Here is a 24,380-nt window from a genome sequence, read left to right as displayed (position 1 = left end):
TGGCTAAAAAAGGAACATAAGGAAAGCCAAAAGAAAACCAACAGGGAAACTATGTTCTCCAGATAAAAAACACGTATTTAAAACATTTGTAAAGCCATAGAAAAAAGGAACATACAAAGGAGGACAGTTCTGCTAAGAAGGGCATTTACAGATGAAAAGAGTTCATTCATTTTGATCATACTATGAAAATATGAATCAAACCACACTGAAGTATCATTTTTTTCTTCCTTCCTTGAGTAATCCAAATACCTGTTTGATTATACATTCTACTCCGAGACTGGGAGAAACTGTCTACCTCATTCATTGTGTGTGAGAGCCTAAATTTGTATTATTGCACAGGTCAGTGATATCATCTTAAAATATTCATACTTTTGTCCCTTTTTGCCCTTCTTTAGACTTCAATTTGGAGTGTGGGATTTATTTATATTTCATCATCAGCAAGTGCTAATATTTGTCGAATGCTTTTTAGCCTCTGTAAAAATAACCATACTCACTCTTATACTCAGCAAGAAAATGAATAAAATTAATAGAGGTCACCTGATTTAACCATTCTTTTTTCTATCAGTCAGGGCAAGGTCAGGAGAACAGATATGAAGCCTGGTGGTTTAAGAATGGAAGTTTAACATGGCAACTGCTGACAAATACAGTGGGAGAGCTGAAGGGAATGGCTGGGGAGGCTAAGGTAGCCCAGAGGCTGTCAGGGCAGGAACTACTACCCTAGTGCTGCGGAGACAAGCAGAAGGGACCTCAGGAACTAAGGCCACAATGAATGAGGTCAGCAGGAGCTGGGATCTCTGTGGAAGGACAGCCCTGCTGGAGATGCCCTTACCCTTGGGGAGCTGAGAAAAGACCACAGATTTTCTACAACTTCTGCCCTCCAATTTCCTGCCAGTCCTTTCCGATGGCCAAATCTCGCTAGAATGCAATCTACCAGGAACAAAGAAGTAGAGTTTGCATATGACAATTCCTTCCTACAGAATGGACTAGGAAAGGGCAGACATGGACCTGAGGACAGATAGGTAAGTGATCACTGCACTGTGTCCTGGGGTAAAGCATACTGGGTGCTGGCTGTGGTGTAACCTGCTTTCAATCCACTGCTGAATGTGTTTTGTTTATATTTGACTTAGGATTTTGGTTTCTCTATCACTCCATGAGATTGCTATGTGTGTGTGTGTGTGTGTGTGTGTGTGTGTGTGTGTGTGTGCAAACGTTGCCAAGTTTTGGTAATAACTTATAGTGTGAATTTTATAGGATGTGTAAAATAGTTTAAGGGTACGTCATGTGTCTATGCTCTGGAATGTGGAAATCATCTTCCTCTTGAATCACACTTATTTATATGAAGGTATTTATTGAATGTTAAATTCAAAAAAACTCCCCCATATTCTTAGTTATATCTTTTTTCTTACTCCCATTTTTTGTTTCTTTAAAACTCAAGACATTATCTGCCTAATTATATTTGCTAGATTGGCTTACTATAGTCTTTCAAGTTTAAAAATAAATCTTCTAGTTTTATTGGTAAGTCTGCCATTCTTTCTCTTTTGACATTTTTTCTGCTTATGTTATTATTTAATTTCTTTGAATTTGTTATTTTTCATTTTTGATCATCTTGAGTTGGATGTTTATTTCATTTACTATCAGTCAGTTTAATTTTAAGCCAATTTAATATGCATTAAGGATTCATTTTTCCTTGGATAAGGCTCAGTCAATACCCAGGGATTCTGATGAGCTCTTCATTGTCATTTATTTCTAAGTTAATAAAAATCTTTTTTATTTCTTCTTATTGCCATGTAAATTTAAAAGTTTGAAATGTTTATACATATAGAAGGATGCTGAGAACGATTGCTTACATGCTTACAGCAAAGTTTAACTTCTAATTTAAATTAATAACACAATTTTGCCAAATTTTTTTCACTTCACTTTTAACCTTTAAAGAAAGGAGTCAATAAAGTTAAAACTCACCTTTTTTTTAAAAACTATGGTCTTGTTTGAGAAGGCACTTGCATATCACTCCATGTAGTTTTTAATAAGTTTGTAAATCTAAAATCAAGATGTGTTTAGTGTGTTTTTGTGTGTCTGTGTGAGTGTTTGATGGCACTGGGGTTTGAACTTAGGGCTTCATGCTTGCTAGGCAGGCACTCTTACCACTTGAGCCATTCCCAAAAATGGTGTCATATAACTAACTTGATTTTGCACACTTTTACTTAATATTGACCTTTTTAGATTTATTATGTGTTGTTCATGGATCTATGTTGTTCATTTAAATTGCTATGTAGCACTCAATTGTATGAGTAAACCACAATAGTTTTTACTATAAGAGAGGTTGTTTCCAAATTTGTTTTTTAAAAAATATTTTTATTAGCACACATTTATAGTACAAAGGGGTTTCATGCCACAATTACTTATAGTACACTTTGAACCAGTTCACCCCTCAATTATATTTCTTTACTCTTTCCTCTCTTCTTTCAAATAGTATTTGGTAGATTTCATTATGATTTCATATGTATGTATACATAACTGCATATATGTATACATATAGATGTAATATACTTTTTTCAACCTGTTATCCTCTCCTTTCCCCCTTACTTCCTGTTTATTCCATCCCCTGACAGTCCTCTTTTTATACTCATGTTCCATTGTCATAATGATAATTATCATTTTAGGTCTAGTTTCCACATGTGAGAGAAAATACTCTTGGCTTTTTGAGCTTGGCTTATTTCATTAACATGATAATCTCTAGTTGTATCCATTTTCTTGTAAACAACATAATTTGATTATTCTCTATGGCTGAATAATACTCCATTATATCTATCTTTCTGTATAGTTATTTTTAGCCATTTGTTGGCTTTGATGCACTTAGAACAGTGCTGTGATAAACATGAGTGCACAGGTATCTCTCTTACATGTTGAGTTACATTCTTTTGGATACATACCAAGAGTGGTACAGCAGGGTCATAAGATAGGCCTATTTTTAGCTTTCTGAGGAACCTACATACTGATTGACCTTGTGATTGCATGAGTTTATACTCCCACCAACAATGCATGAGGGCTCCTTTCCCCCTGGATTCTTGCCAGCATTTGTTGTTGTTTGTTTTCTAGATGATTGCAATTCTGATTGGGTTCAGATGGAGTCTCAGTGTAGTTTTGATTTGCATTCCTTTTAGGGCTAAACATGGTATGTTTACTAGATATTTGTAATTCTTCTGAGTACCTGTTCAATTCATTTGGTCATTCATTAATTGGATTATTTGTTCTTTGGTATTTAATTTTTTGATATTGATCTTTCATTTTGAAAATAGCTGGTAAAAATTTTCTCCTGTGGGTTGTCTCTTGACTTTGGTAATTGCTTCCTTTGATGTGTAGATGATTTTCAATTTTATTTAATTCCATTTGTCAGTTCTTGTTCTTATTTCCTGGACAATTGGAGTTCTATTCAGAAAATCATTGCCTATCCCTATGTATTCAAGTGTATTCCTGTTGTATTTTCAAAGTTTTGGGTCTTACATTAAGACCTTTGATCCATTTTGAATTGAGTTTTGTATAGGGTGAGGGATTGGGTTCTAGTTTCAGTTTTTGCATGTTGATAACCACTTTTCCCAGCACCATTTGTTGAAGAAGTTGTCTTTTTTTCCAAGGTATGTTTTGGCTCCTTTGTCCAAAATCAGTTGGCTGTTAGCTGCGTGGGTTTATTTTGGGGTCTTCTACTCTGTTCTATTGATCTTTGTGTCTGTTTTTGTGCCAGTATCATGCTGGTTTTGTTACTAGGGCTTGAAGTCTGATATTAGGATATCTCCAATATTGCTCTTTTGAATCAGGATTATTTTTGCTATGTGGGGGTTTAATGTTTACATATGAATTTTAGGATTAATAGAAATCTCTTTCTGAAGAATGACATTGGGATGTTTATGGGAATTGCATAGATGTAGATTGCTTTGAGATATCTGTTTTTTTTGATGTAGGCAGTCATAGCTATAAATTTTCCTCTTAGCACTGCCTTTGCTGTATCTCAGAGGTTCTGGTAAATGGTGCTTTTCTTTTCATTAGATTCTAGTATCTTTTTTTATTTCCCCCTTATTTTGTTGATGACCCACTGTTGTTCAACAATGTATTACTAAATCTCCATGTATTTGTCTGTCTTCTCCAGTTTCTTGTGCTGTTGATTTCCAGTTTCATCCCATTGTGGTCTGAGAGAATACAGGTGTTATTTCAGTATTTCTGTGTTTTGTAAGACTTGCTTTATGTCCTTAAGTATTATCTATTTTGCAGAAAGCTTCATGGGCTGTTTAGAAGAATGAGTGCTGGAAGAATGTATGCAGCTGCTAGATGAACTACTCTCTAATTATGAAGTCCATTTGGTCTATAGCGTTCATTAATTCTGAAGCTTCTTTGTTAATTTTGTGTTTGGATGATTTATCTGTTGGTGAGAGTAGGATATTGAAGTCTTCTGCTATTAATGTGCTGCAGTCTGTCTGTGTTTGTAAGTCCAGTAGTGTTTGTTTAATAAAATTGGGTGTAGCAATGTTTGGCACATGTATATTAATAATTGTTACCTTCTCTTGATGGATTATTACCTTTATTAATATGAAGAATATGAAGCAACCTTCTTCATCTCTTTTGAATAATTTTTGTTTGAAGACTATTTTATCAGATATAAATATAGCTATTCTTAACTGCTTCGGGGGCCCATTTGTTTGGGAAAACTTTTTCTGTCTTTCTGCTCTAACCCAATGCTTGTCTTTGTCCATGAGATGCATTTCTTGGAAGCAACAAATAGATAGGTCTTGCTTTTTAGTTCAACCCATCATTCTATGTATTTTGATTACGCAATCAAGACTATTAACATTCAGTCTTAATATAGAAAGCTGTGTAGTGTTCCCTGTCCTTTTGTTGGTTTGTGATGTTTGCTTTTTTCTTAACCCCCATTTGCTAATCTACTTATCTAGTGGGATTTATTCCTTCCTGTATACTCTTTGTTGTCCATGTCTTTCTCTTCTGTGTATAGGATTCCTAAAAATATTGAATATTTCACAAATTTGGGTGCCATCTTTTTATGGGGGCCATACTAATCTTTTCTGTATTGTTTTAATTTTAGTATATGTTCTGCCAAAGTGAGCAGTCTAAATTTGTTTTATAAATTGTATGGCAATGAACATCCTTTAATATATTTTCTTATGTAGATAAACAGATATTCTCTAATATGGTTATTTGGAAATAAAATATCTTAAGAATAGACTATTTCTAAATTGAATTGTACTGAATATTGCTAAATTTTCTTAAACAATGTTTATCAGTTTACATTCCCACCAACAATTTCTATTTTGCTAACATATTCTTAAATACTATCCATGTTTCTTGTTCTGTGAATTGCTTATTAATATCCTTTGCTATATTTTCCTATTGATTTTTCTTGTTGAATTGCAGGTATTCTTTTGTTGCTGTTGTTTGTTTTTCATTACTGAGGATCAAACTCCAGGGCCTTGTACATGCTAGGCAAGCATCCCCAGCAGTTTTTAAGTTTTTTTTTTTTTTGGTTTGTTTGTTTTTGTTTTCCTTTGAGATAGGGTCTCACTCTCCAGCTAGGCTGATCTGAAACTCATGATCCCTGTACCTCTGCCTCCTGAGTCCTAGGATTATAGGTGTGTGTCACCAGACCTGGCTTCAGTTATTCTTTTAATATCTTCTGGATTTTATGGAATCATTGGTATTTTCTCCACTGATTTGCAATGCCACCTTTGTCATATACCAAGATCTTGTTTGTATGTGGATCTGTTTCAATGCTGTGTTTTCTGCCCCAATGGAATGTTTGTATATCCTGTACTAATCTCTCCCTCTTTCCCCTACTATGCATTTATACATAGTGTAGTAAATCCTCCATTTTTGTTCTTCCTGAAAATCATTCTGGATATTCTTTGATTTTTCTTCTTTCCTATGAATTTTAGAATCAGCTTATCAATATTCACAAATATTTTTGTATTTTTGATAGAAATTAATTTATCTTATATAATTGACAGCTCTTATAATATTTATTTCCATATTTCTCTTTAAACTTACATTTTCTGTTTTAGTTTTCTAGAAAGTTTACAACTCTTATAAAGGTCTTTTGCCGCTTATATACATATTTTATTATTTTTATCATTGTGAATGTTATCAGCTAGAAAATGAAAATGTGTAACTAACAACCAAAAAAAGGAAGAGACAAAGTGTGCTAGGACAGGAGAAAAAGCAGTGTCACCAGATGAAACCTTCTAAAGTCAGGCAATGTCTAAATCAAAAGAGGGGTGAAGATACACATTTGCCAGCATACATTGACTCACTCCAGGTGTCCTGCTCTTAATTAGAGAGCTAATCTAGCCCACACAGATTCAGAAGGGAGATGGTTATTTGTCACCTCATCTGAAGCTTGTGTGAGCTTTTAGAGCAACAGTGATAGCTAAATTGAGGAACACCTTGGTCAAACCATGGTAAGGCAGTCACTCCAGGCATTAGTAGCAGTTGCTTTAATTTTTTAAGATGGCTAGAGATTGATTTTAATGTATACCATGCATATTGCTTTGGCCTTTCCATCTCAAGAAGCTAACCTCCATGTAGAAGCACTGAGCTCCTATAGGAAATCACATGACTGAGTGGGAAAATTTCAGGAATAGAGGACAGAGCTTGGACATTTTATACATCACGTATTTCATTGCCTGTCAGAGACTGAGGAAGTTCAACGGACTTTACAAACTTGCTTTCATGCCCCTTTCTTCTCAATTTAAAGTAAAATGTCTACATTTCATGATGTCAACTTAGGCTTCATTGATATTCTCTTTGATGCGATGGTATCCTGCTATAGCATACCCACAAAGTGGTTGACTAAAAGTGTGTTCAAGTAACTGTACCACAAGCAGCTATTATATGAAGGGGATTTGATAACCAATAATCTAAACTTATTCACACACACACGCGTGCACACACAGTCTGTCACTGCATTACCATACACATTTATATTGGTCTTTCTTTGAAAAAACATTTCAGGTAGAGGCTTAAATATTCTATTATAAAGCCTTTCAGAAAGTCATTTAGAGAATATTTATAGGAAATATTTGCTAGTTGACCCAGTATTTTCTTTTGGATTGCCAATTTTGAGAGGGCTAAAATTCCTGTGGTATATAAACCTACATAAAACCTAATTACTGTTATGCTTGAAGTAGATTCTGAATGTCACTTGATGCTCAAAGTCCATAATCAGTAGAGAAAGTCCTAGTGTTTTCACAAGTGTCATACATCATCAGCTTTCTGTCTCATTCTAACCCCTTATTTGTTCTACATCAGGCAACAGACAGACAAAAATAAGGACTGCAGCGAATGCATTGCTGATCTTATGAAGAAGCAGATGCAAATGTTAAAGAAAAAGCAAAATTTCAAAGAACTTCAGTTTCCCCCATTATAGTGATATTTACATAATTTAAATTTTTCTACTTTTAGCAAATGACACTTTAATGTTTGTGATATGGAATTTTGTTTTCTTGTTTTTCAGCTAAAGGACTGTATTGGAACCTACTTATAAGGTACAAACAAAACCAAATAGAATAAGGTGACTCTCAAAGCACAGGGTGGGCAATGTTGAGAAACATATTTTTGAAAGGATGTGCCCTTTGCCCCAGCAGATCCCCATAGCAGAAACCAGTAAAGCCAGCACAGGATGCCCCGTGCAGGATAAGATAAACAGAATGGGGGCAGGTGGAATGTGAGGAATGTGAGGAATGTGAGCAGATTGCGAAAGACGACTAGAAGACTTGCAAGATGTGCCCTGCCTGCTTGCTAAACGTAACCGTGTGCGCGAATACTGACCCTTGAATCTATAGGCTAAGAAGTAATGTACTCTTAAATGGATAGGCTGGAAATGTATGTGGTGTTACAAACTCATTGGCTATGTACTGTGCGGGCTTTTGCTGTAACGGCCGGTAGGGGCCTATATAAGATCTTCCCTAAAGAGGCTCGGGGTCTTGTCTGCCCAATCGGACCTGTGTGTCTGTGTGGGAGCTTGACCCTGGCTTGCCAGCTCAATAAACTCTGCTTTGTTGATTGCATTCACGCATGACTCTCTGTCTCTCGGAGGAATAAGATTCTTGGACCCTAACATTTGGAGGTCCCACCGAGATACCTTTTTCGAGAAGGCAGACTGTCCACGAGAAAGCAGAGGTGATTCCAAGTCCTAGGCATTGGGAGAGTCTGAGATTCTCATTTGGAGGGAACTAATTGGTAGATGATTGTTCCCGTTTGGGCCGCGGCGAGGATTTGGCCAATCCCCGGGGAGAATCATTCTGGGAATCTCGTTAAGGGGACCACAAGGTCCTGCTGGGAGAGGCTTTCCTCTCATTTGGGCTCGAGCATTTCAGGAATCCTGGCGCCAGGTGAAGAACTAATTGAACTAGTTGACCGACCACCCATCAAGTGGACGCCTTTTGGCCTGATATCCAAATTGGACGGTGAGGAGATTGAATGGGGTGTGCACCAGCGAGAGAGAAGGACCGGTCCAAGCGAGTGGTGGAGAGTGTTCTGTGTGTGTGGAGTTATTGTTGCTTTCACCCTTTTTGTTCTATCTCTCCTGGTGGTTGCTTCTCATCCCACAATGGGACAGGGACAAGCAACCCCAAAGTCTTTGATTCTCTCTCACTTTCCAGAAGTCAAAAAAAGGGCATTAAATGTGGGTCTGGTGATTAAGAAAGGTAAGTTTGACACCCTTTGTTCTGCAGAATGGCCCACCTTTGGAGTCGGATGGCCTATTCAAGGTTCCCTCTCCCTAGACCTGATCACTAAGGTCAAGGCTGTCGTTTTCCGACCAGGCAATCAAGGCCACCCAGATCAGGCCCCCTACATTTTGGTTTGGGAAGATTTAGTGGGGAACCCCCCCCCTTGGTTAACAGCTTTTCTGACTCACCCCTCCAGTTCGGCTCCTGGGACTAAAACCCCAGTCACACCTGCCTTGGTCATAAAAGAGGAAGAGAAACCTCCCTTTCCCTCCCTGACCAGTCCTCAAAATAGGACACCCTCTTTACCACCCCTGGTCTTACCGGAGAGTTCCCCCCTTTACCCATCCCTTGCGGGGGTAGAGGAAGATCGGCCGCCCCCATACGTGACTCCCCCTGGTCAGGCCAGTGCTCTGGAGGAGGAAATTTCCTCATCCTCCTCAACAGGACCGATGGCCGGAGGAGGAATGGGTCGAAGACTCCGCCCCTGAGGGGTACGGGAAAGGGAGGGAGAAGATGGGCCCTCCTCATCAACACATGGGGAGGAAACTGTCCCCACATTTCCAGTCCGGACGGTAGGCCAAGGAGGACTGGGAGGGGGGCAACAGTTTCAGTACTGGCCCTTCTCCTCCAGTGATCTATATAACTGGAGGACGCAGAACCCACCCTTTTCAGAAGACCCTAAGTGTCTCATAGATCTCCTGGAGTCTGTCATGCATACACACCGTCCCACTGGGACAACTGTCACCAGCTGCTCAATACTCTTTTTACGACGGAGGAGCGGGAGCGCATCCTCCACGAAGCTAGAAAGAACGTCTTGCGGGACAACGGGAGACCCACAACCCTCCAACCGGCCATAGACGAGGCCTTCCCCCTATGCCGCCCTGATTGGGATTTCGGGACAGCAGAAGGTAGGGAGCGTCTCCGAATCTACCGCCAGACTCTTATGGCAGGTCTCCGAGTGGTCGCTAGGAGGCCCACCAACTTTGCAAAGGTAAAGGCAGTTGTCCAAGGGGAAAATGAAAGCCCGGCCGGTTTCTTAGAGCGCCTCTATGAGGCATACTGTCAGTACACCCCTATTGACCCTGAGGCGGAGATCCACCGGTCTGCTCTGGTATTCTCATTCATTAATCAGGCAGCTCCAGACATTAGGAGAAAACTCAATAAACAGGAAAACTTAGGGGAGATAACCATTAGGGAAATGTTACAGATAGCAGAGAAGGTCTTTACCGCAAGGGAAACTCCAGAAGAAAGGGAGGAAAGGTGGAGAAAGGAAGACAGGGAGGCCCAGGAGAAATTGAGAAAGGAGGATCGGGAGGGGAGCCCGATACACGTCCTGTCCCTATCATTGGCTGACGAATGTCAACTGTTTGAGAGCCAACAGGAGCCAGGAGGGGACATAGCCCAGTGGCTAAAAAGGTTTCCCATGGCCTGGGCAGAGACTGCGGGAATTGGCCTTGCCAAACACCTCCCTCCCGTAGTTATACAATTGAAGGCTTCCGCTCTTCCCATTTGGGTAAAACAGTATCCTATGCCCAAAGAGGCTCGAAGAGGCATAGCCCCTCGTATCCGCAGGCTAATAAAGGAAGGAGTACTGCAGCCTTGTTGGTCCACCTGGAATACTCCTCTGCTCCCCGTCCAAAAGCTGGGAAGCGGGGACTATAGGCCTGTGCAAGACCTGCGAAAGGTAAATGAGTGGGCGGAGGACATTCATCCCACTGTACCGAATCCCTATACCTTGCTCAGTCACCTACTGCCCTCACAAGTATGGTATACGACCCTTGATTTGAAAGATGCTTTCTTCAGCATTCCATTGTCAGAAATCAGCCAGCTGCTATTTGCATTCAAATGGCAAGAGGATGGGGGCCAGACCGGACAGCTCACTTGGACCAGACTGCCACAAGGATTTAAAAATTCTCCCACCCTGTCTAACGAGGCCCTGAGCCAGGACCTGGAGCCCTTTCGCTGGAGTCACCCGCGAGTCACTCTACTACAGTACGTTGATGACTTACTGTTAGTGGCAGAAACCCGAGAGAGTGCAGCGAGGCTACTGAACACCTGCTAACGGAGTTAGGTGAGCTGGGATATCGGGCGAGTGCCAAGAAGACCCACATCTGTGAAAGGTCAGTGACATATCTGGGTTATTAGATCGCAGATGGGGCAAGATGGCTGACTGATGCCATGAAACAGACTATTTTGACTATTCCACCCCCCACATCCACTAGGGGAGTGAGAGAGTTCCTGGGCTCCGCAGGATTCTGTAGACTCTGGATTCCGGGATTTGCGGAGATAGCCAGACCCCTATATGAGGCCACCAAAGAGGCTCCGGATTGGAGGTGGGGAGAGGAACAACAGCAGGCCTTTGACCAGCTAAAGGCCGCCCTTCTCCAGGCCCCTGCCTTGACCCTACCAGACCCCACAAAATCGTTCACTCTGTTTGTGGATGAAAAAAAGGGGGTAGCCAAAGGAGTCCTGGCCCAACAGTTAGGTCCCTGGAAGAGACCCGTGGCATATCTTTCCAAGAAATTAGACACAGTAGCATCAGGATGGCCCCCATGCCTCCGCATCATAGCGGCCGTTGCCATGTTAGTGAGAGAAGCAGACAAATTAACCTTTGGACAGACCCTCCGGGTCACGGCCCCTCACCCAGTGGAGGGAGTCCTTAAACAACCCCCTGGGAAATGGATGACGAATGCCAGGCTCACCCACTACCAGGGGCTCTTGCTGGATTCCCCTCGGATCACCTTCACAGATCCCGTAACTCTGAACCCTGCCACCCTGTTGCCCAACCCGGAACTACAGACACCTGTCCATGACTGCAAGGAGTTCCTCTCCGAAGTTACCCAGGTACGGGTTGACCTAAAGGACACCCCACTGTCCGGCTGTAAATTAAACTGGTACACTGATGGAAGCAGTTTTGTTCAAAATGGAGTCCGAAGGGCAGGGGCAGCAGTGGTCGACCAAGAAGGAAACATGGTATGGAGCAGCGCCCTCCCACCTGGAACCTCAGCCCAAAAGGCAGAATTAATTGCCTTGGCCGAGGCCCTGGAAAGGGCAGAAGGAAAACGAGTCAATATCTACACCGATAGCCGCTATGCTTTTGGTACCATCCACGTCCACGGAGCCATCTATCGTGAAAGGGGATTTCGCACAGCAGAAGGGAAAGGCTTAAAAAACCTGGCCGAAGTCCAGCATCTATTAATAGTGGAAAAACCGAAGGCAGTGGCAGTGATGTATGTCCCAGGCCATCAGTCTGCCAAGACTCTGGAAGCTGTCGATAACAACAGGGCGGATCAAGAAGCTAGGAGAGCAGCAATGGTGAGTCCCTCCATGGTCGCGGCTATAGATGTGCTTGTCCCCGAGCTCCCTTCACTACCTCCCTGACCAGAGTACTCCTAGGAGGATTTCACTTGGATGAGAGCCCACTCCCTCACTAGAAAAAGGGAGGATGAATGGAGAAGCGACTTGGAAGGCAAGCTAATCCTGCCTGAGAAACTCGGCCAATTCCTGTTAGCTAACTTACATAAGTCCATCCACTTGGGGTGGAGAAAGTTGCTAGACTTGCTGACATCTGCACAACTCCGATTTCCAAACCAGACCGTGGCCGTCCATCAAATTGTGGAGGATTGTGCTAGCTGTACAGCTATGAAACCAGGACGAATGGAGGGGCACCACACAGGTATTCGGGAACGGGGGAGGGCCCCGGGAAGAAGCTGGGAAGTGGATTTTACCAAAGTAAAACCAGGGAAGTTTGGGTACAAATATTTGCTAGTGTTCATAGATACCTTTTCGGGCTGGGTGGAGGTATTTCCTACAAAGAGAGACGAGTCAGGTAGTGGCAAAAGCCTTACTAGAGGAAATCATACCCAGGTACGGGGTGCCTGAGGCAATTGGGTCAGATAACGGTTCGGCTTTCATTAGTAAAGTCCTGCAGGGACTAGCCCAGGCTATGGGGGCCGATTGGAAACTACATTGTGAATATAACCCCCAGAGCTCAGGGCAAGTAGAAAGGATGAATAGGACACTAAAGGAGACTTTAGCCAAATTGGCCCTGGAGACTGGCGGTGATTGGGTGACACTCCTTTCCTTGGCCATCTTCCGAGTCCAGAACTCCCCTTATGTCCATGGGCTAACCCCCTTTGAGATCCTGTATGGGGCTCCACCTCCCATCATTCAAAGGACCTTAAGCCCGGGACTAGGTGATCTGGCCCCAAATTACCTGACTATGCTACAGGCTCTAGCTAAGGTGCAACAACAAATATGGCCCTTAATTCAAGCGTACCATACTACTGAAAGGGTCCTGACTCCGGAACATGGCATAGTCCCAGGTGACATGGTATGGGTTAAAAGGCATCAGTCCAAAACCCTAGAGCCTAGATGGAAAGGACCTTATGTTGTACTGCTTACTACCCCCACCGCCCTCAAGGTCGATGGAATTGCACCATGGGTACACCACTCCCATGTGAGACGGGCACGTCCTCAGGAGGAGCAGGGAAATTGGACTGCACGACAGCATCCCACAAATCCACTGAAGCTCCGGCTGATACGGGATGCTCCAGAAAACGAAAACACCCCAGATGCTCTGCAGCCCTCCTAGAATGGGATCATCACCTGGGTCCACTGCACCCACATCAGACCAGCGGACCCGGTAGCTGTGAAGGAAGACTTCCTGCCAACAAGAAGGGTGTCCCACCACAAGGACAATTCCTTCAAACTCAAACTTCAGCAAACTGGACCTTGGTAACCTTTTTCCTTTTTCTAACCCTGTCCACCACTTGCTTGGGGCATACAAATCCACATCAACCTTTTAACCTGACCTGGATGATTGTAGATGTATCCACAGGAGACATTCTTAACCAAACCTCCAAGGTGACCCCTCCCAGCACCTGGTTCCCAGAATTATACTTTGACTTAAGGGCCTTATTCACTGGCAGGGGACAATGGGATTTGCGCCAAAGTTACTTCTATGTCTGCCCCGCTCCCCAACCCAACCACAGAAAAAAATGTGGAGGAATCGCAGACTATTATTGTAAGTCATGGGGTTGTGAGAGCTCAAGGGACAAATGGTGGCCACCCCCCAAACAGGGGGACCTTATTCAGTTAAGTAGAGTCTCTCACTCTGGTATTACATACCACCAACCTAGACCTATAAATAAGGGATGCCCAACTCCCCCCAGTTGTAATCCCATTATGATAAATTTCACTGATTTAGGAAAAAAGGTGACAAATTAGGAATTGGGTAAATCCTGGGGAGTCAGACTCTACAAAACAAATCATCCAGGAGCCCTTTTTACCTTGTGGCGTGTGCGACAACCAGTCTCTACTCTAACAATAGGACCTTGTATTCTAAACCGTTTGTGACTTTCATCAAAAGCCGAATTAACACTGTCCAACTTCTGGTCCTCTGCCAACAATACCAGGCTCTTCATCCCCTTGAGAATGATTCCTCAATATAGCCCAAAGAAAAGGGGGGAATGAAAGGATGTGCCCTTTGCCCCAGCAGATCCCCATAGCAGAAACCAGTAAAGCCAGCACAGGATGCCCCGTGCAGGATAAGATAAACAAAATGGGGGCAGGTGGAATGTGAGGAATGTGAGGAATGTGAGCAGATTGCGAAAGACGACTAGAAGTACGTGCAAGATGTGCCCTGCCTGCTTGCTAAACGTAACCGCGCGCGCGAATACTGACCCTTGAATCTATAGGCTAAGAAGTAATGTACTCTTAAATGGATAGGCTGGAAATGTATGTGGTGTTACAAACTCATTGGCTATGTACTGTGCGGGCTTTTGCTGTAACGGCCGGTAGGGGCCTATATAAGATCTTCCCTAAAGAGGCTCGGGGTCTTGTCTGCCCAATCGGACCTGTGTGTCTGTGTGGGAGCTTGACCCTGGCTTGCCAGCTCAATAAACTCTGCTTTGTTGATTGCATTCACGCATGACTCTCTGTCTCTCGGAGGAATAGGATTCTCGGACCCTAACAATTTTAAGAAAAGCCACAATAATAGGCAGATATGTGGAAGGAGGAGGCCAAGAAAGAGAGTGGAGGGACAGCCGTCATCTCCTAGGAACACGCACTGGAGCAGACAAGCCCAGCGTCTAAAGCAACTGTAAATGGGATTTGGACAGAACTTGGAAGGGATGGCAATTTTTATTCAGATGTCAAATTGGTTCTTGTAATTTTTAAATTAAATTTATTTTTAAATTTACATACTGTAAAATTCATTGTTTGTGATGTGGCTCTACTAAATTTCAATATATGCTAATAGTGTCTGCAGATCACTGCAGTCACCTGTCTAAACAAAGTCAGCAGTGAACACACACACACACACACACACACACACACACACACACACACACAGGGCAACCTTCACAAAACGTCATGGGATTTTCTGGCCCCTGTACACAAAAGACCAGAACATTCATTGAAAAGAGTACAATAGTGATCTTGTTAACATTCTAGAGATCCCCAAGGGCACAGTAAGATTGTCCTACTCCAGAGGCCTTTCCTATTGTCCCAGTGACAACAATTTATATGCCTGCAGTGTTACAACCCTACACCCTGGCTTCATTTGAATTACTGTTCTGATGTTTTAAGGTTTTCTGGGACTCCTTGCCACCAAGATTTGTACCACTGAGATAAATAGTAGTGAGTTAAAATTCTCTGTCTTTTCAGTTAACTCCTTTATCTTGAAAGAATATCCTACTAATCTGGAAAGATGTTATGTCCAAAGCCTTCAGAGGGGGCTTTGTAATACTATAGGATTGAAAGCTTGCATCATGTCATTACTTTTTTATAGAATCCTGCACAGTCATAGCAAAAATATTGTTATGCTCTCATCAGAAATTCTATGGTTAAATTATTTTCAAAATAAATAATGTAAAAGAAGACAAACTCCCTTTTCATCCATCAGAATATGATCTTCTTAGAGTCAGAATTAAAAGACTTTGGGTGGAATGGGGGAAAACTCTGTCCATTTTTATTCAGAATAAGACTCCTAGATACTGTATAGCATACAAGTGAAGAAAATATGCCTAATTGATATGCATCCATTCTATTCTGAATAAAGTAAGAATAGTAACATGATCTAAAATGATAAATAGATTTGTATTTCATTCCCAGACCACAATAAAATGAAGTGTGGGGCTGGGGGAGGGTGGGGGGGATTCTTATATCAGTTAATATAGAAATTGACTTTTTAGTGCTGAAAACATTGTCACTGGTTCAATATATATTAAATAATTTCAACATTGCTATTGAACTTTGAAATATTGTATTATTTTACTATGTCCTATCCTTTTCAGAAAAAATGCATTATTTGTATTTATTTTCCAAATAATTCATTATCTTAACACAGCTTATTCATTTATGAGGGGGTGAATTCCATTCTACCCCACTCACTATACCTTTCTAAAACTCAGCTGGGACCACCCAAGAGGGTGAGGTCTCTCTCCAGTTCTCTATTCTCCCTCACAGGGGTAAGAAGACATCACTTCTGGATGTGTGGCAGCACATCCAGGAGGCTTTTTTGCCAGGTGAAACTCTTCAGATTTTCCCAGTAAAAGGCCCTGTCTGTGTCCCCTTTGTACTATGAGCAACTTACATGTGGATGGCGAGAAGCTAATTTTCCCTGTTTTGGGAGAAAGAGGCTCAGGCAGTCTGGATTCACCAGCTGTTAAACATACAGGTTGGAATTAGACCTGAGTGAAGATTCGTGTGCAAGTCAATGTTTTTCATACAGCTCTAATGAGCCCCTCTTGTATTGGTAAGCTTTGACCGCTAAAGCACCAAGGTTTGTTCTGGTGCTCTGTTTGTAGGAGACAGAGAGGAAATTGTGAACTCAGGTTAACTCTCCTATAAATACAAGTGAACTGGAAGGGCAGCCCCAGCTAAATCCAGCAAAGCAACTAGGGAATTCTGTGGTTGTAAGTCCTGTCTTGTGTCAGATGCTATCTCAGAGACCGCTTCTGGGAACACATGTAATCAATCCTTTGTCCCCTCATATGAATGGGGCTCAGGCTATGCGTTTGAATGAGATTTGGATTGCAAGCTCTCTTGAGGGGGCAATACAGTTATCTTATACTTTTTATGCAACAATATGTGCTGTGATCCAAAAATAATTGGACCAATGATTAATAGCTCATAAACTTGTCACTTAACATAGGGTGGTACTTTGCAAAGAAGTGTATTTTCTACTGAGAACTGAGTTTAGGTCAGATGGCACTGAAAACAGCCAAGAGATTATATCTTCCTAGAACAAAGACAAGATAGAACAAAGACTGTGAAGGAATGTCCATCTGTAAACCTATGCTGAATTTCTTCTGCTTCTTTAGAAATTTTTTTTAATCTACATGGAAATGTCTGTGACTGGCAAGATGGTACACACTTTAACTTCAGCACTTTTTATCTTTCAGACAGAATTTCATCAATAACATCTGATAAATGGTTAGCATTACAAGGTCAACTTTTGTCCAGCTCACAGAGACTGCCTGGCACAACCACTAAAGTTCTGACCAGTGAGTGAGTAGAGGAGCAAGTACTTCAACTTCTCATAAATATTATCGGATGTCAAACTAAACATACTTTTGCTTGTGGATGAGCATTTTGCAAGAGTAAGGGAAGCTAGTGTTTGGTCATAGCCATTGAAAATATATAAGGCCAAGTGACAACCAGATTACAGTGGGCTTGGCTGACTGGTACATTTTTGTTATTGGAATAACCAACTGGGATTAGGACATGGACTTGCCACATAATGGTGAGATCTTTCCTAGGTAACAGTCATTTGTCATTTCTATTCAAATTAATATAGCATAGATCAATGAAAAGTTTTGACTCATGAATCATGCTTTTTAAGAATCCGTAAGTGTAGATTCAACTGGGGTGTGGCAACCTCACAGCCATAGCAGTAAATATATAGGCAGACCAAAGTACCTCTGCTGGAATATAATGTAGAAATTAGAAAAGAGAGCAGTATAATTAAAGAGGGTCTGAGTATTAATATGTCAAAAGTTGTCAGGGAAAGTGTACCCAAACTGAAACTATTACAGAGTGCTGCTGCGAAGCTGAAAGAAGCTTTTAAACTTTTTCTCTTTCATTCTATCCAATTAGAATATTAGCGAGCAAACCCCACTGCCTCAAAATGGTAAAATGAGTAGACTTTTATGATTTCAAACTAAATGTAGAGTTGTTGAACATCACAACCAGATGCTTAGCAGTAGCTTTCCTCCTAAAGCAAACCTCAAAGGGCCTGCAAAAGGTTTTAAATGTCATCTGAATTTCTTTTAATGGTATGAAGCACTTTTAAGTAAAAATATCCTAGCAGGCATAGATGCCAAAGCCAATAATTAGAAGACTTCACGTTTAAACCATCAGCCAGAAGGCCAGTGATGGCAAGATCCCAGACTTCAAGCTGACAGTGAAGTCACTGTGAATTCAGGGCTAACAATTAGCAGTGTGAAGAACAACAAAAATATGGCTGGAGATAACTGATCAACCAAGAAAATCAAAGCAAGACCCAAGTTATATTCACTGAAGGAAGGAAGCTATCGTGTTTGATTAGACTTAAGGTTTACTCTTGCCTTAAATTTGATGATTCAATTAAGGAACTGAGAGAAAAATAAACTGGTTTAAGCATTTTGTTTGATTCTTTTTGGCAGTACTAGAGTATGAGCTCAGGGCTTCATGCTTGCCAGGCAGGTGCTCTACTGCTTGAGTCACACCTTCAGAGCTAAACGTTTTTAATGAAAGGCTATTTGGCTACATTGGAAGAGGCAGGATTTCAGGATAGGTGTATGTGTCAGAGTTCTTCAGAGAAACAGAACCAATTTTTATAGGTATAAGTATATAAAATATGAAAACTCACATAAATTCATATTGTAAGTATTTGTGGATACAAAAGGTTTATTTTTCTTGGAACTTCTGCATTGAATCATAGGATTTAGGGCAAGAGCAGACTTTTAGCCCAAATGGAGAGAATGACTATCTCATGTATACATCATATATGACATAATAATGTTTTAGTCAACTCCAGACTGTGTATATCATGGTGGTCCAGTAGAATTATAACACAGCTGAAAAAATTCCTCTTGTCTAGTGACATTGTAGTTTTTCTAATGTTGTAGTGTGAAGATTGCATTGTGTTTTTGGTGCTACGGATGTAACCAAACCTACCTCAGTGCCAGTCTTAACAAAAGTATAGAATGCACACTTATTTGCAGTACATTAGACTTGATGGTGACACCAAATGACTGTAATTCTGGGTGATGTACTTACTATACTACACTTTTATCATTACTTTAGAGTGTCTCCTTTCACTTATAAAAAGTTTTATATAGTAAACCCACGGCATGCTGTGTTATATCCTCCCACATCCTGTGTTTACATCTCTTGACCTCATCCAAGGATTAACCTAGACCATCTAGGTCTGTGTAAGTACACTGCGATGTTTGCACAACAGCAAAATCATCTCATGTATCATCGCTCAGGATGCATCCCCATCGTTAGGCAACATATGAAACGAGAGAGAGAGAGAGAGAGAGAGAGAGAGAGAGAGAGAGAGAGAGAGAGTTTAAGAAATTGCTTATGCAATTATGGGGGCTGATGAGTTCTGAAAATATGTGACACAGCAGGCAGGGGGGAAATTCAGGTAAGAGTTGATGCTGAGTCTTATAGCTGAATTCCTTTTTCCATGGGAAACCTGGATCTTTGCTCTTAGCCTGCAACTGATTGAATAAGGCCCACTCAAGGGCAGTGTGGTTTACTTAAATGTTAATTACATCTAAAAAAATATATTTTCCTAGAAACATCTAGACTAGTGTTAAACCAAATATCTTGGCATAACAGCTTCGCCAAGTTGGCACATAAAATTAGCCACTGTTCAAGGCATCTAGAGGTTTTCCAGAAGACTATAATTTTAGGAGACAGTCTTTTGATTTCAATCCTTTGCCACACCAGGCTTAGAAACCTGATTTTGTCAGCACCTTGAGAGGTGTTCAGCTCTCAAGACTGATAGTTAAGTGGAATGCCAGTTCCTGAACTTGACATATACCTGTCAGGCATATAAAACACTTACATTGGCATGACCAGCACATTCCCTCTGAGTAGGCACAACTACTTAAAAGCCAAATTGTACTTTGGAGTACAATTTCTTTCTAAGTGAGCAAGAATTCAAGATAAGAGATTAGACAATCCTAGTGAATAATGACCCATCGTTAAACCTGGTTGACACCATCAACCCCACAATAGGAATCTCACTGCCAGAGGGGTTGGAGTGACAGTGGATGCTTGTCTTTGTCTGTTACTCCTTTACTGAGAAGGACTTGGACCCACTGAAAACCCTCTTCTCCTTCTTACTGACACATTTATATATGTTAATATATCTAGTCACTTCAGTAAAATTTTGCCAGTCTGGTATTCATTCTATTTTTTAAGGTAATTCTACCTATTTTTCCTGACACATTTTTTAATCCTCAGAAGTCAAGACTAAGTCTCTAATTATTACGCTTTTGATTCTGGTATTACTTTTCCTGACACTTAATGTTTACTAAGGAATAGAGAAAGCAATGAATGAATAATGTGCTAAATTCTAATCTTAAAGTATAGGATGACCCTGGAAGAGGGAAGGATTCATAGTTGCAGTGAACAGACCTTGGTTCAGGCCTTTGTTACCAACTCCCTCATCTGCAAAGTACAGTCAATAAATTTAACATATGGAGCTGTGTTGAGAATATCGAACAAGATAATACAGATAAAAAGGTAAGAAATATATGTTGTATAAAGGTGGTGATTAAAAACCACTAATTCTGTGAATTTCCTCCTTCATCCTTTCCCTGCCCCTGAAGTTTGGACACAGTTGAAGGTGGAGAATGAGGTAGATGTTTCTTATGTAGACAGGGAAGCACACCCTTGGCAGAGTTAGAGCCATCATGCATAATAACAAGAGTCATGAGACTCCATCCTGGTTCTTGTAAATTCTAGACAAATGGTCAATAAAGAAATAAAAGACAAGCTCAAGTCCTGCTATGATTTGAGGCCTATCTGAACAGAGGATGGTAAAAGTTGAGCAAGCCCATGTTTGAAATACATGCTGTCCTAATGAAGAAGATCGAGGCAGAGGGTCAACAATAAAGAAGACCATCAAATTAAGCATTCGCTCTTCCAACAGAGCACAAGACAATGAGAATTACTCTTCCCACATAATTGCTATAGTCTTTGCTTTCCATGGTTGAGGTTATGAACTATGAATAGGGCTACCTGAAGATGAATATAAACTTACAAGTAATTTCTACAAATGAAACAGCATAACAAGATCTAAGAAGCACAGATTAGAGTCTGATGACCTAGTTTATGTTCTTATTGGGGCACGTTCTAGTTGCACAACCTCTGTTACTTGGTGCAATGGCTCTAAACTCAGTCTCTTCATGTTAAAAATGCCATTGGGGCTGCACTAGGGACTGAATAAGAAAGGTCCAGTGTAAGGTACAATTCAAATGTTCATCATTCATATATTCAGTTGTTGTTTATTACCATAATCAAGTAATATGTTCTTGAAAAATTCTATGTATAGTATTCTTTACATTTTTGTAATAACTGTCCTTTGGTATCATAAACTCCTCATGAAACTTAGATAATAGTATATATGTTATATTTACAATATATTTTACAATGTATTTAAAATGTTCCTCTATTATACTGTTTTTTTCATTTGAATAGTATAATATTTCATATTTCGGGGTATAAAAATTTTTACTGAATATAGTAGTTGTGTGCTCATTTACTGAGTGTAGATTGTTTTATATAAAAAATCGTAAAGAACAAGATTTTATTGTGGGCATAGGGACAAAGAAAAGCTAGCATGAGAAAGTCAAATTCTTAATTGACTGGAAACTGGTTTAAATTCCCAGATCTTAGGTGGAAGAGATAGCACAAAATTTGTTCAGTTTTCCCAAGTCTGATCCAATCTTCAGTGACTAGATTTTAGACTCAGTTTTGCTCAGGGATTTTCTGCATTGAGGTGAAGAACTCTTTTTTGAGAAAAGACATGAAACAAATAAAGGGGTAAGTAGGCCGTGCAAGGAACTGGGAGAAGTTAGAGGCCACAAAAAGAGCAAGAAGAGAAGCCCCAAGGTAGGACTGAGCTAAAAGTTACAAAACCCAAAGGGGCAGAGTAGAACCGTGGTCACCCAAAGGGAAAAACTGACCAAGCAGAGAGGTTGATGGAAGGGGAGTCAAACAATGAGTTCATCTCTCCAGGTCTTTCTGATAATGGTCTCCTCACCTGGAGTTCCATCCTTTTCCAGTTAGTTGCAAAGTGTCCCTCATCCTTTAGAGACTGACTCAAATTCTGTCCCCCTCTCCCGCCCTCCTCTGAGTTCTTATAAAATAGACTAACTCATGACTCCTATTCTGTCTTGTATCGAACATAGTTCATATTACTTGATATTTAGAATTTTGTAGTTTATCAAGTACTGACAAGAACATTATTTTCTTTAGTCATGAAAACTCACTTCTTTTAGGTATCCTATGGTCCTTCATGTGCAGGACATGTTGCAGGGAGTTGTGGAGTAACTGAGGGACCAGAGGCAGAAGCTGGGTCTCTGCTCAAGCTGGAGTTGTTTCACTGCCCTCCAGCTCTCACTCACTTCTTTCTCTTTCTCTCTGTCACCCTCCCTGATGACTGTAATCAATTTGAAGAGGAAGGCTGCATTTAATCTTTCTCCCTGTCTCCTCCTCCCCTTCCCTCTTACTTCCTAGAGCAAACACTGCCAGATCTCCACCCAGATCCTAGGCCAGTGCCTTTTTACCTTTCATGGTGGCTGTGAGTCCTCTGTCTCTTCCAGTACACTAGGGTCATTGCAGGGGCTTTGGTCCAAAGAGAACACAGAAGGGCCAGGATGTTTATGTCCCTGAAGTTAATCCTTAGCCAGTGACTGACTGAAAGGTACCCTTGCCTCAGATTGGGGCAATACTTTATACCCCAGAGGTCCTCTGAGGGACGAGGCTGACTCTCCCCTACTCTGAGCTTGCCTGAGATGTGCCCACTCCTTCCGTGTCTTGTTCCACAACCCTCTCACTGTGTCCCAGTCCCTGCCCTGGAGCACTTTCATAACCAATCATTTTCATCTGAGTCTTCCTCTTAGAAGCTGACCCCTTCCCTCACCCACCTAAAACACTAGCCCCGAACCCCTTCCCCACCCCACAGTCTAGCACAATGTGTTCAGTACAGCAGATCAATAAGTGTTCATTGAAAAAACCCTGGCTGTGGACCAGCCTTACGGCAGATAATCGATATACTGATGTACGTTATCATTTGTTTGTGTAACAAACATTACTGTGGAGCTGCCGTCCATTTATTTATTATTTAGCTGCATTCATAAAAACAGTCACAGCTCCTCTCATCAGTCACAAGGGGCGATTTTATTTTTATCCTAAGGGTATTTGTCACCTTCGAGTTGTTTTTTCCCTACCATATAAATTGTGAAAAGATGTTAGATTCCTCAGTCGCCAAAAGCCGCTTAGCACATTTAATTAATATATGTTTTTATAGTTAACATGCAAAAATAGTGCACATAATATTTTTAACTAAAGTAGCAGTCTCCTATTGCTGTTGAAATAGAACAGTTTTTTTCTCCCCAAAGGAAAAAAGGTTTGTTGTGGCTATCAATAAAAAAGTACAGATTTCTGAGTGAATGATTAATTTAAATGTAAGTAATTTAGACATAGGAAATGAAGCTCATACACAGTGGAAAGGGAACTTAAATATAATGTAATTACTTATATTTTTCTAGGAAACTTCATTCTGTTTTTATAAAACCCTGCATGCAGGCATTTTCAATTAGATGAACCTTTTCCTTTTTCTGAAATTCCTACAAGTGCCTGTCCTGTGGCACATGGCGGGTCTAACCCAGAGCTACCCATATTCTCAAGCAGTTTTGTTCTTGGCAATAACCTGATGACTCCTTGAGACTGACTGACACCTGTACTAGTATTCCTCGCCTCACCGTGCAGAGCGCTATAAACTCTGAAATCTCAGTGAATTAAATTTTTTATTATAAATACAAGTTCTTGTAGAAAAAGAGTAATACACAATACATGTTCTTATAGAAATAAACTACAAAAATAAGTAGCAGACTATAATAAAATTATCTAAGATCTAATAACCCAGAAATTATAACTATTAATATTTTAGGAGAGTTCCTTTTGCCATTTTTCTATGGATATTTAATATATACACAATATCTCCACACACAAACATATTTAATTTTTGAACAGTTATTTTTAAGCTGTACATAACTGTAAAAATAGCTTGATATCTGACTCTTCTAATTTAATGACTTTGCCATTGCTTTATCCTACAGTCATGACTTTTATATGTTATTTGATATTCATCCTATCACTGCATCTTAGTTTATTTAATATCCTCCACATTGCTAGACTCTTAGGTTGTTTCCAATATTCTGCTCTTTAAATGTTATATAAGAGTATTATATTATTTAGCATAAGTAATACCATAATAGACATCCTTGTATATATGAACACAATTCTAGAAGTAAGTGAATATAAGTACAGAACTATGTTGCTTATGAAAAGTATGTGCCAATTTATATTTTCCCAGGAATAGTAAAAGAAGTTATTTTGCATGGTTTTTCATGAAAAACA

General features: G+C 40.6%; 1 non-coding gene across 1 annotated transcript; it reads right to left on the bottom strand.

The window, feature by feature from the left end:
- Positions 1-5,006: 5,006 nt before the first annotated feature.
- On the bottom strand, positions 5,007-5,111 carry LOC141416223 (U6 spliceosomal RNA). Its single transcript, XR_012441029.1, has one exon. It is a non-coding gene; the product is annotated as a U6 spliceosomal RNA (small nuclear RNA).
- Between the last annotated feature and the right edge of the window lie 19,269 nt (positions 5,112-24,380).

This window comes from Castor canadensis, chromosome 1, assembly GCF_047511655.1.
Source record: "Castor canadensis chromosome 1, mCasCan1.hap1v2, whole genome shotgun sequence".
Classification (NCBI taxonomy): Eukaryota; Metazoa; Chordata; class Mammalia; order Rodentia; family Castoridae; genus Castor; species Castor canadensis.
The sequence above is the reverse complement of the archived record's forward strand: the minus strand, read 5'-3'. Positions and strand labels throughout refer to the sequence as shown.